The sequence below is a fragment of the Tamandua tetradactyla genome, chromosome 5 (assembly GCF_023851605.1).
Source record: "Tamandua tetradactyla isolate mTamTet1 chromosome 5, mTamTet1.pri, whole genome shotgun sequence".
In the NCBI taxonomy this organism is placed as follows: Eukaryota; Metazoa; Chordata; class Mammalia; order Pilosa; family Myrmecophagidae; genus Tamandua; species Tamandua tetradactyla.
This window is the reverse complement of record NC_135331.1, coordinates 162,851,917-162,865,068: the sequence shown is the minus strand read 5'-3', so window position 1 is coordinate 162,865,068 and position 13,152 is coordinate 162,851,917.

The window sequence follows — 13,152 nt, the reverse complement described above, 5'->3', positions numbered from 1 at the left end:
AATCGACTTTTTTTTTCTTTTTTGTGAGAAACAACATATATACAAAAAAGCAATAAATTTCAAAGTACATCACAATGATCAGGCGCAAAACAGACTTCAGAGCCTGGCGTGGGCCACAACTCCACATTTTTTAGGTTTTTTTACTATTAGCTGCTCCCAGACACTGGAGATTAAAAGAAATATCAATATAATGATTCAGCAATCACAATGATTTCTCTATATAATTCTACCATCACCTTTGATCTTCCTCCCACTCTTTATGGGTATTTGGGCTCTGCCCATTCTAACTTTTTCATATTGGAAAGGGCTCTTGATAATATGGGATGAGGGGTGGAACTAGTAGATATTCTGGAGAGCCTGACCCCTCTCCATTTCAGGACTTATCTGGTCTAGGGACCCATTTGGTGGTTGCAAGTTTCTGGAAAATTACCCTAGTACATGGAACTTTTGAGGAATCTTATATAATGCCCCTAGTGTTCTTTAGGACTGGCAGGAATGGTTTTAGTTGGGGGTTGGCAAGCTATAATAGGTAGCAATGTCAAACTGAAGCTTGCGTAAGAGTGATCTCCAGAGTAGACTCTCGACTCTATTTGAACTCTCTCAGCCACTTTACCTTATTTGTTATACTTCTTCTCTCCCTTTTGGTCAGAATGGCTTTGTTTATACCCCATGGTGCCAGGGCCAGGTTCATCCTTGGGAGTCATCTCCTATGCTGCCAGGGAGACTTTAGCCTCCGGATGTCATGTCCCATGTAGGGGGGAGGTCAATGAATTTACTTGCAGAGTTGGGCTTAGAGAGAGAGAGAGGCTATATTTGAGCTACAAAACAGGTCCTCTGGAAGTGACTCTTTAGGCATACTTAAAGGTAGACTAAGCGTCTCTGCTACATACATGAGCTTCACAAGAGCAAGCCTCAGGATCAAAGACTTGGCCCATTGATTTGGGTGTCCCCAATGTTTAACACAGTATCTGGGGTTTCCCCAGTGGTAAAGTTTAACGGATCCATATTTTTGTTCCTATCCCTCAAGGGACTTTGCCAATACTTTTTGATTATCTGCTTAATATACTCTGGGATGTATTCAGGCATTGTATTAAGCTGCAAAGGATTAAAGGCCCTCATTCTTATTCTGGGCTCCCTGTGTTTGGATTGTTTAAATGATCTATCAAGATAGATTGAGTTAGAAAATTTAGGCTCTGGACAAAATAAACCTGTCTTCCTTTTGTCTCAAAGAGTAGGTGAAGGTCTAAAATACAGACAATGTCTTCCTTGCCCCTGTATTCTACATTACCTTAACCTTGACCTGATTGCTATGTTCTGATCTCTAGATACCAGGTTATACTTATCTAAAACAACTTCTCAAAATCCAGAAATAACAATTACTGCTCTGGACTAAATGTGGCTGCTATTAGAGCTTACAACCAGGCTCCAGTTTTATAAGTATTTTCTAAATGAGACCATACAATATTTATTCTTTTGTTTCTGGCTTATTTTGCCTCACCAAATGTCCCACAGGTTCATTCACAACGTTGCATGCCTTACAACTTTGTTCCTTTTTGTGACAGCACAATATTTGATCATACGTATACACCATCGTTTGTCAATCTATTTGTCAATCAGTGCATTTTCAGCCATATCCATCTATTGGGCTTCATGTATAACACCCAAAGCCAACCGCCCATCAACACTCTCAATTTTATACAATTTCATTGTTTCCAAGAGAAAGATAACCAATAACACATCCTCACCAAATAGAAAATCCAAACCTCCCCCCATTATTCACTTCTGGTGTTGCTGTAGTACTGTTGATGTTTTCCTGTTCAACGTAGCCCATAGTATGCAATAGCAGTTTTCCCCAATACCCCCAAATTACACAATCTTTATATACTACTACCTTCGCAGTAGTAGTTCATGTAACGACTACCATTTGTAGTGTTAGTTGGTGAGACACATGAGTCTATACAACCCCTTTCAGACATGTTCACCACCAATATTGTAATATTACTTAGACCAACTAGCGAACTGCCTTCACTTCTGTCCATTCACTTACAGTTAGCTAACTGTTCACCCATCTCTAGCTCCTATATATCTCTAGGTCTCCTATATTCTGTATTATAAGCCTTTGATTTTACCTTTACCACAGTCATACAAGTGGGATGATACAGTATCTATCCTTTTATGTCTGCTTATTTCACTCTACATTATGTTCTCAAGGCTCATCCTTTTTGTCATGTGCTTCAGGACATCATTTTGTCTTACTGCTGCATAATATTCCATCGTATGTATAGACCACATTTTTTTAATCCACTCATTGACTGATGGGCCCTTGGATTGTTTCCATGTTTTGGTGATTGTGAATAATGCTTCTATGAACACTGGTGTGCAAATGCCTGTTTGTGTCACTGCTTTCAGCTCTTCTGGGTATATACTGAGTAGTGGTATTGCCAGGAGCAACTTGATATTTAGTTTTCTGAGGAACCACCAGACTGTCTTCCATAGCAGCCGTACCATTATACATTCCCACCAGCAACCCATAAATGTTCCAATTTCTCTACATCCTCTCCAACACTTGTAGTTTCCTGTTTGTTTAATAGCAGCCATTCTTATAGGTGTGGGGTGGTATCTCATTGTAGTATTGATCTGCATTTCCTAGCTAATGAAAATTAAAATCTCTTCATGTGCTTTTTAGCCATCTTGTATTTTATCTTCAGAAAAAATGCCTATTCATATCTTTACTCCATTTTATAACTGGGTTGCTTGTTCTTTTGTGGTTGAGTTGTACGATTTATTTATGTATACAGGATATCAAACCTTTATCAGATGCATGATTTCCAAATATTTTTTCCCATTGAATTGGCTGCCTCTTCACCTTTTTGAAAAAATCTTCTGAGGCACAAAAGCATTTAATTTTGAGGATTTCCCATTTATCTATTTTTTCTTTTATTGCATGTGCTTTGGGTGTAAAGTTTAGGAAGCTATTACTAGGTCTTGAAGTTGTTTCCCTACATTTTCTTGTAGTAGCTTTATGTTACTGGTTCTTATAGTTAGGTGTTTGATCCACTTTGAGTTAATTTTTGTATAGTATGTAAGGTAAGCATCCTCTATTCTTTCTCAAGTTCCTCCAGGTGAGCAGTTAAGTCTTCAATTTTTTATCTGTCTTCTTTTTTAATATAGGCATTTAGGGAAGTAAGTTTCCCTCTCAGCACAGCCTTTGCTGAATCCCATAAGTTCTGATACGTTGTTTTCTCATTTTCAATCCTCTCCAGGTAGCTATCGATTTCTGTAGAAATTTCTTCTTTGACCCATTGGTTGTGTTTAAGAGTGTGTTACTTAATCTCCGTATATTTGTGAAATTTCTCATTCTTTGGTGGTTATCGATTTCCAGCTTCATTCCATTGTGATCACAGAAAGCACTTTGAATAATTTCAATGTGTTAAAATTAATAAAGACTTGTTTTGTGCCCCAGCATATATATATATATCCTGGAGAATGTTCCATGAGCACTAGAAAAGAATGTATTTCCTAGTGTTTGGTAGTGTAATGTACTATATATGTCTGTTAGGTTTAATTCATTTATCGAATTGTTTAATTTCTCTATTTCCTTTTCAATCTTCTGTCTGGTTGTTCTATCTATTGAGAAGAATGGTGTATTGAATTCTCCTACTATTAATTGCTGAAATGTCTATCTCTCCATTTTATCAATGTTTGTCTCATGTACTTTGAAGCTCCTTGACTGGAAGCATAAAAATTTATAATTCTTATTTCTTCTTGGTGAATTGTCCTTTTTTAAATATGTAGTGTCTTTCTTTGTCTGTTATGATTTCTTTGCATTTAAAGTCTCTTTTGTCTGATATTAGTATAACTATTCCTGCTTTCTTTTGGTTACAGCCTATGTGCAGCATCTTTTTCCATCCTTTCACTTTCAAGCTATTTATATTCTTGTGTCAAAGATGAGTCTCTTATAAACAAGAGACTGGATTGTATTTCTTAATTCATTCTGCCAATCTGTATCTTTCTTTTTAAAATTTTTTTATTAATTAAAAAATTACAGGAAAGAAATACAAACATTCTTAATATGTGATCATTCCATTTTACATATATAATCAGTAATTCACCATATCATCACTTAGTTGTATATTCATCATCATGATCATTTCTTAGAACATTTGCATCAATTCAGAAAATGAAATAAAAAGACAACAGAAAAATAAAATGAAAACAGAAAAAAATACCATACACACCATACCCCTTACTCCTCCCTTTCACTGATCACTAGCATTTCAAACTAAATTTATTTTAACATTTGTTCCTCCTATTATTTATTTTTATTCCGTATGTTCTACTCATCTGTTGACAAGGTAGATAAAAGGAGCATAAGACACAAGGTTTTCACAATCACACACTCATACTGTGAAAGCTACACCATTATACAATCATCATCAAGAAACATGGCTACTGGAACACAGCTCTACATTTTCAGGCAGTTCCCTCCAGCCTCTCCATTTCCTCTTGGATAACAAGGTGATATCTACTTAATGTGTAAGAATTGCCTCCAAGATAACCTCTAGACTCTGTTTGGAATCTCTCAGCCATTGACACTTTGTCTCACACTCTTCCCCCTTTTGGTCGAGAGGATTTTTGCAATCCCTTGATACTGGGTCTCAGCTCATTCTAGGGTTTTTCTCAATCCCTTGATACTGAGTCTCAGCTCATTCTAGGATTTTTGTCCCACATTGCCAGGAAGGTGCACACCCCTGGGAGTCATGTCCCATGCAGACAGGGGGAGGCTTGTTATGTTGACTGGAGAGAGAGAGGCCACATCTGAGCAACAAAAGAGGTTCTCTTGGGGGTGACTCTTAGACCTAATTTTAAGTAGGCTTGACCTATCCTTTGTGGGGTTAAGTTTCATATGAACAAACCCCAAGACTGGGGGCTCAGCCTATAGCTTTGGTTGTCCACACTACTTGTGAGAATATCAAGAATTCAGCTTGGGGAGGTTGAATTTTCCCCCGTTCTCACCATTCCAATAGGGGACTTTGCAAACACTTTTCCGCTCAATGATCAAATCACTCTGGGATTCATTGGGGCATCACTCTGGACAAATAAACAAAATCTCATGTCCTACCCAAGGTTCCATGTACTTATGTTGTTCAACCAAGCTATCTACTTAAGTTATATTAGGAAATGCACTAGTCAAAATATAAATTTTGTACCAAATAAACATTTTTTGCTTAGTCTCACACATAAGTTGAAAATTTAAAATATTAATTACCATCTATTTTCAGCACACTGCAGTAATGACATTCCTTTGTTCTTTCTCATGCAAAAGCATTTTTTTTAATTTGTACATTTAGTCACTGTCATTATATACCTAGATACACTCTAGGCAATCCTAGATTATACCATCTCAATCTTTATCGTCTATCTTTCTTTCTGATTTCATTTGTGCCCCCAGCCCTTCTCCTCTATCATTTTCACATTCTGCTTCATTCAGTGTTTTAACATAATTGTATTACAGTTAGGTAGTATTGTGCTGTCCATTTCTGAGTTTTTACATTCAGTCCTGTTGTACAATCTGTATCCCTTCAGCTCCAATTACCCAATATCTTACCCTATTTCTATCTCCTGATGGTCTCTGTTACCAACGAAATTCTCCAAGTTTATTCATTAATGTCAGTTCATATCAGTGAGACCATACAGTATTTGTCCTTTTATTTTTGGCTAATCTCACTCAGCATAATGTCCTTAAGATCTATTCATGTTGTTACATATTTCATAACTTTATTCTGTCTTACAGCTGCATAATATTCCATCGTATGTATATACCACAGTTTGCTTAGCCACCCATCTGTTGATGGACATTTTGACTGTTTCCATCTCTTGGTAATTGTAAATAATGCTGCTATAAACATTGGTGTGCAAATGTCCGTTTGTGTCCTTGCCCTCATGTCCTTTGAGTAGAGACAGCATATAGATCTGTCCCATTCCCTAATCCATTCTGCCAGTCCATGTCCCTTGTTTGGGAAGCTTAATCCATCAATATCAGTGTTATTACTGCCCGGGCAGTACCCTCCTCTACCATTTTGCCTTTTGGCTTTTATATGTCCTTCTAATTTTTCTTCTTTTTACCTTTACTCATGGTTTTCCTTTCTACACTCTTCTCCACACCTCTCTCTTCTGCCTTCATATCTGTCTCTAGTGTTCCCTTTAGTATTTCTTGCAGAGCTGGTCTCTTGGTCACAAATGCTCTCAGTGATTTTTTGTCTGAAAATGTTTTAATTTCTCCCTCATTTTTGAAGGGCAATTTTGCTGGATATAGAATTCTTCGTTGGCAGTTTTTCTCTTTTAATAATTTAAATGTATCATCCCACTGTCTTCTTGCCTCCATGGTTTCTGTTGAGAAATCTACACATAGTCTTATTGGGCTTCCCTTGTATGGGGTGGATTGCTTTTCTCTTGCTGCTTTCAAGATTCTCTCTTTCTCTTTGACCTCTGACATTCTGATTAGTAAATGTCTTGGAGTATGTCTATTTGGATCTATTCTCTTTGGGGTGCACTGCACTTCTTGGATCTTTAATTTTAAGTCCTTCATAAGAGTTAGGAAATTTTCAGTGATAATTTCCTCCATTAGTTTTTCTCCTCCTTTTCCCTTCTCTTCTCCTTCTGGGACACCCACAACACATATATTCATGCGCTTCATATTATCCTTCAATTCCTTGAGTCCCTGCTCATTTTTTCCCATTTTTTCCCCTATAGTTTCTGTTTCTTGTCGGATTTCAGATATTCCATCCTCCAGTTCACTAATCCTATGTTCTGCCTCTCGAACCTACCATTGTAGGTTCCCATTGTTTTTTTCATCTCTTCTACCATGTCTTTCATTCCCATAAGTTCTGCAATTTGTTTTTTCAGACTTTTGATTTCTTCTTTTTGTTCATTCCTTGCCTTCTTTATATCCTCCCTCAATTCATTGATTTGGTTTTTGATGAGGTTTTCCATGTCTGTTCATATATTCTGAATTAAATGTTTCAGCTCCTGTATGTCATTTGAATTTTTGGTTTGTTCCTTTGACTGGGACATATCTTCAATTTTCCTAGTGTGATTTATTATTTTTTGCTGGTGGATAGGCATTTAATTATCTTAATTAGTTTATTCTGGAGATTTCTTGCACTTCTTTTACCTAGGGTTTTCTTGCTGGATGAGTTTGTTGTCTCTCTGTTCTTTGACATTCAGTTCAGCTTTATCTGGACGTCTAGCTTAGGTTTTGTTTAACAGAGGAGAATTTTTCAGTTCTTGTTTTCTTGTTTCTTGCCCTGCTTGTATGGTGCCTTTCCCCCCCCACCCTGAGGAGGGTCTACGTAGGTATTATAGACCCCAGCTGGATTTTCCCAGACCAAATTGGCCTCCTATCAGGAGGAAAGACTCACCTGTGTCAGTTTTCCCTGAGCGTGAGATCCAGCAGGTTGACAGACTTTCCTGTGAAGTGTCTGGGCTCTGTTTTTCTTATCTTGCCCAGTATGTGGTGCTTGTCTGCCTACAGGTCCCACCAGCATAAGATAATGCGGTACTTTTAACTTTGGCTGGGGGTGTGGTGAAGACAGAGGAGAGGTTGTAGGCTGGTTTTAATGGCTTCAAATTACCAAGCCCTGGTGTCTGAATTCCTTGAGGGAAGGATTCCACCTGAGTTGGGCTTCACCTCTCCCCTGGGGAAGGCACAGGTTCCAGACAAGCCCTCAAAATGAGTTTGTTTCAGCCTATGCCTCAGGCAGTTGCAGCCTGAGGAGCCCTGCCACTGAATCCAAAGGCAGTCAAGCCTTTGTAGAAACAGCCACAAAAACCTGTTTCCTTTTTTTTTTTTTTTTTTCCTTTTTCCATCAGCCCTGCCCCCTTGGCGCCAGGGCAAAAATGAGCAACCTCTGCTTTGACCAGGTTCACCTGAGCTGGAGGCCTATTTTTAGTAGTCAGAATTTTTAAATTAATTCCACAATTGGTATTTGGTTGGGCTCAGCCCCTGCTGCTGGTGAAGTCTCTTTCCTTTCCCCTCTAGGAAGTAGCCGTGGGGGAGGGGTGCTGGCCACCGTGGCTTAGGGAACTCATGGTTCTGGGGGGGCTCACAGCCAGTTCAGCTGGTTGAGACTGGGGTACGCTGTTTGTCTGTTCACTGACATGGCCCCAGGAGCTGTTCTGTACTGTTTGTGGTTATTTACTAGTTGTTCTGGAGGAACGAATTAAAACACGCACATTGCTAAGCTGCCATCTTGGCCTGGAAGTCGTTCTCCTCAGATCCAATCTGTATCTTTTTTAATTTGTATGTTTAGTCCTGTTAGTGTTCAATGTTATTACTATAGAGGCATTTCTTGAATCCACCATCTTATCCTTTGGATTTTATTTGTCAGATCTGTATATTCTTTTCCTTCTTTCTCTTTTTATTCTTCAAGTTACCCTTACTGCTACTCTTCAATTCTGTGCCTTTCTCCAGACCTTCCTCTTCTATCTTTTTTTTTCAACCTGCAGAACTCCCTTTAGTATTTTTTGTAGGGCCAGTCTCTTATTGACAAAATTTCTTAGCATTTGTTTGTGAAAATTTTAATCTCTCCCTCACTTTTGGAGGACAATTTGGGTGTGTACAGAATTCTTGGCTGGTAGTCTTTCTCTTTCAGGATCTTAAATATATCATACCACTGTCTTCTCACCTCCATAATTTCACTCAAGTAGCCTAGAAACTCAGTCTTTATGTGATTTCCCTTGTGTGTAGTAGATTATTTTTCTCTTGCTGCTTTCAGGATTTTCTGCTTTCTTCAGCATTTAACAGACTGATTAGTATGTGTCTTGGGGTAGGCCTATTTGGATTTATTCTATTTGGAGTTCGTTGGGCTTCTTTGATTTGCATGTTTATGTCTTTTATATGGGTTGGGAAATGTTCCCCCATTGTATCCTCAACTAGTCTTCCTAGCCCTTTATTCTTCTCTTCTCCTTCTGGAACACCAATAATTCTTATATTTGTGCACTTTGTTGTATCCATCATTTCCCTGAGATGCTATTCAAGTTTTTCAATCTCTTTTGTCATTTGCCCTTTTGTGTGTTCAAAATCAGTTATCTTGTCTTCTAGTTTATTCTTTCTTCTGCCTCTTCAAAACTGCTGTTGTGTGTCTCTAGTGTATTTTTTATTTAGTCTACAGCATCCTTAATTTCTGTGATGGCTTCTATTTTTCTATTTGTTCTTTAAAATTCCTCTTTGTGCTCTTTTAGTGTCTTCTTGATCTCCTTTATGTAATTAGCCATTCCACTGATTTTATTCAACTGAGTTATATGAGCATCTTTGATTATTTATTCCAAAGTCTGTGTCTTCTCTCATGTTTTAATTTGGTCATTAAGCTGGACTTTATCTGTCTGCACTTTCATTTAGTTAGTGATCTTCTGTTGCCTTCACAGCATGCAAATATCTTGATAAGGTTACTTTGGAAGTTGATCTTCTTAAATAGTCTAAAGCTTTGTATTTGTGGGATGGTTCCTAGACCCCATCACCCTGTACACTCCTGAGGGCTATGAGCCTCCATTTGGAAAGGGACATATTAGGCTGTTTGCTCTAGCTGGATGGCTTCTGGTTCTCTGCATCTCAATTCTTCAGCTTTTGCAACCAGGGCCTCCCTATGTGGTGAAGAAGACCCTCTTAGGTTACTTACACCCTGGAATTGCTGTCCCAGTCACTTCTGTCTCTTCTCTAGCTGTTCCTTGGAGCAGGGGTGATCTCAAACTATCCTATTCTGCCATCTTCCCAGAACCTCATTTCTTCTCTTTTAAAATAAATGATTAGGTAATACATTTATCTAAATCAAAAGTTCAAAAGATATAAAAGGATGCACAATGTCCCTATTCCTAACTAGTTTTCAACCCAGAGGCAACCAATGTTGGTAGTTGATTATATACATGCAAATATATATAAACAGAGATGTAGTCTTTATTATTTTCTCATAATATTAACATATTATAAATTCCCTTTTGCATCTTATTGTTTCCTTCACTTATACCTTGCAGATTATTATATATCAGTAATGAGTTCTATATAACCAAAAGAACTTCCTCGTTCTTTTTATTATACATAGTATCATTATTTACCATAATTTATTTAACTGGTTCCCTGTTGCTACTACAAAGTGTTATAAAAAATTATTTTGTACATATGCTATTCTGCACATATTCAAATACATATGCAGTGTAAATTCCAAGTTGAATTGCAAGTTCAAAGGATACATGTAATTGAATTTTGAGAGATTTTGACAAATGTGTCCCAAATGGGTTATGCCAATTAACAATGAACTATCCAGAACATTTACACACTTCATTCACTTTCTTCACTTGAATTCTGGTCCACTAACTATCACTCATTGGGCCTTCTTAATTTGTTTTGCTAGACGTACCTCCATTTCCTTATACATTGGATGGCTTACGACCTCCAATTTATCTATCTACAATCATTCTCTAAGTGGTCTCATCTAGTTCTGTGGTTTAAATACTACTAAATGTCGATGATTCTTAAATTTAATATATCTATCTCTGACCTCTTATCTCAATGCCAGACTCGTATCTCCAACTTCTTACTTGACATGTCCTCTTGAGTGTCTAATAAATATCTAAAAATTAAAGGACTTCTGATTCCCCCTATCTCAACCAGCATCTCCTCCAGCGTCCTCCATCTCAACAAATGGCAGTTCAGTCACCCACTAATTGAGACCAAAGTCCTTAGACTTATGGGATTAGATTCCTCTCTCTTTCAAACTCCTCACCTTATCCATCAGCAAATTCTCTTGACTCTATTTCACAAACCATCATTTCTTACCACCTTCACTGAAATAACCCTGGTCCACAACCATCCCTGAACTGAATTATTATAGCAGCCTCCTAACCCTCTTAGCTTGCACTCTTGTATCCCCTTACAGTTTGCTCCCTACTTAGAAGTTAGGGTAATCTTCTAAAAAATATTAGGTTTTCTAGAAATCTAAATTGAAATCTAATTTAAAATTAAAATCTAAATCTAAATTAAAAGACATCACTCCACTGTTTCAAACCATGGTAAAATTGTTCATCAAACTATTGTTCTACCTCCCCTATAACTTTTTGGTCTTATTTTCTAGCACTTTCTTCTAAGCTTAAACTCTCCTTTGTATTTGTGATTCCTTCTGCTTTATCCCCAGCTCTTTTAAATAACTAACATTATATTTTTTCTTTGTATTTTTTATGCTTTCTCCACTAGAATGAAAACCTTAGTGGGTAGGTATATTGTCTGTCTTGTTTCCTGCTGTGCCTCCAGCACCTAGAATATTTCCTGAAATGGAATATATGCACAAAACAAATGTGCCCATTTTAATCTTTCTGCCCTGTTTTAGACCTCTCCCATCTCCACAGCCAGCTCTTGCTTGTTATTTTCTTATGGACAAAGACAGTATCTTTTATGTATCATTATCTTTTTCAGTATGAAATGCAAGGCTCTGCACTTGTTCCATGTATTGAAAAAAGGATGAAATAGGGATTTGGAGAAATAAAGATGAAAGCCCATTTCTTTTAGCTTCACGGTCTGATGATATATTCCAAAAATGTTTGAAGGTATAATCAACGCGATATCATTCTGGAAACTAAAAAGCTGTTCAGAAAAAAGAATAGTTATGTGGCTATTCCTGAAGCCTAAGAACCAGCTTGATAGCACTTCTCTGAAGATCACTACAAGCAGTGCATGGCCATGGGGCATCTGAATGAGATTGCCAGACCCCTTCCCACTTTCAATACTCCTGGGAACACTTCTTTTCCCAAAGAGATTGATTGACCAGGGTCATATATTCCTCTGACAGGAAGCACCACTAAGCAGCCTGGTTTTGAACACAGGAAAGCAGAAGATTCTCACTCCTATTATTTCACAGGCATCCAGGCTAGAGCACCCACTTCTCTTTCCAACTGCCTTTATGCTGCCAGGCCCACCAAACCTCTCCCTACAATTAGTCAGGAAGTATAACTGGATCTAGTGTGCTGAAATTCAGGGAGAGAGAAACTAAAGCTTTGTATAGCTTATTTTGGAAGATGAAAGAAAATCACTCCTTTTCAACTGAGCAAGTGATCAATCAGCTAAGGAAGTACAATTAAATATCAAAGATTTCCTAAATTCTACTTCTTAATATGTATGCTTGTATACCTAGTTATATAAATTTTAGGTAATTAACAGCATTTTGTGAAGAAAAGATTGATGTAACCATCTCTATAGTCTTTCTGCCTAGATTGCCATATGGAGTCAAGCCTTGCTCTTGTAAGTGCTGCCAGCATAAAAGCTATATATGTAACTTAAAGAATGAGTGCCAGAAATGTCTGAGTTAAACTGGGAGTGTGGGATTAGGTAGGAACTAGGTAGGGGCACAGAAGTCAATGGTTGTTAAGGTAGAGTAAGGTTAAGGATTTTTGATTGTGATATGTTTTCAGGTAAAATAAAGCCATAAGGAAACACTTCCTTCCTTGATAACATGAAATGCATTACCACCATCTAAGGTTCAGAGAAGAAAGGCTTGACTAAGTAAGTAGTCTTGACCTTGTCCCAAATGGCTAATTTGGGTCAAAGGAATTGTACGGAGGTACAGCTTCTGAGGTGACTATTGTGGAGGGCAGAGGAAAGAGCAACCTCTGTTAGATCAGCTTACCTTGTCCTAAAAGCAGTAAGCACTAAGGCATTCAATTAATAGAGAATTTCTGGGGGTGTGGTAGTGCTAAAAATGTAGACGTATTCAGGATATAAATGCAAGGTTGTAAGTATAAACAAAAGAAGCAAAATCAATCAATCAATCAATCAATAAGCAGACCATTTCAGAAGAATAGATAGATGTCAAGGATGTTCCAAATAAGAATATTGTTTCTTAGGCACAGACTTTCAGAATTGAATGAAGAAATCCATATCCTCTAAGTTGGCCAAAAATATTTTGCTCCCCAGATCCTCCCTTCTGAGGAACTGTACATGATTTTGAGGAATTGCATATGGTCCCATACACATAGTTAATCAAGAGACTAGCCTTTTAAAAACTAATTAGACCCTGCACTCTGGTCCTAGAATTGACCATCAAGAAAAGCTATAAGTTATGAAACCAATTACCCCCACACCCCACAAAAAGAGGAAGAAATAGGGAA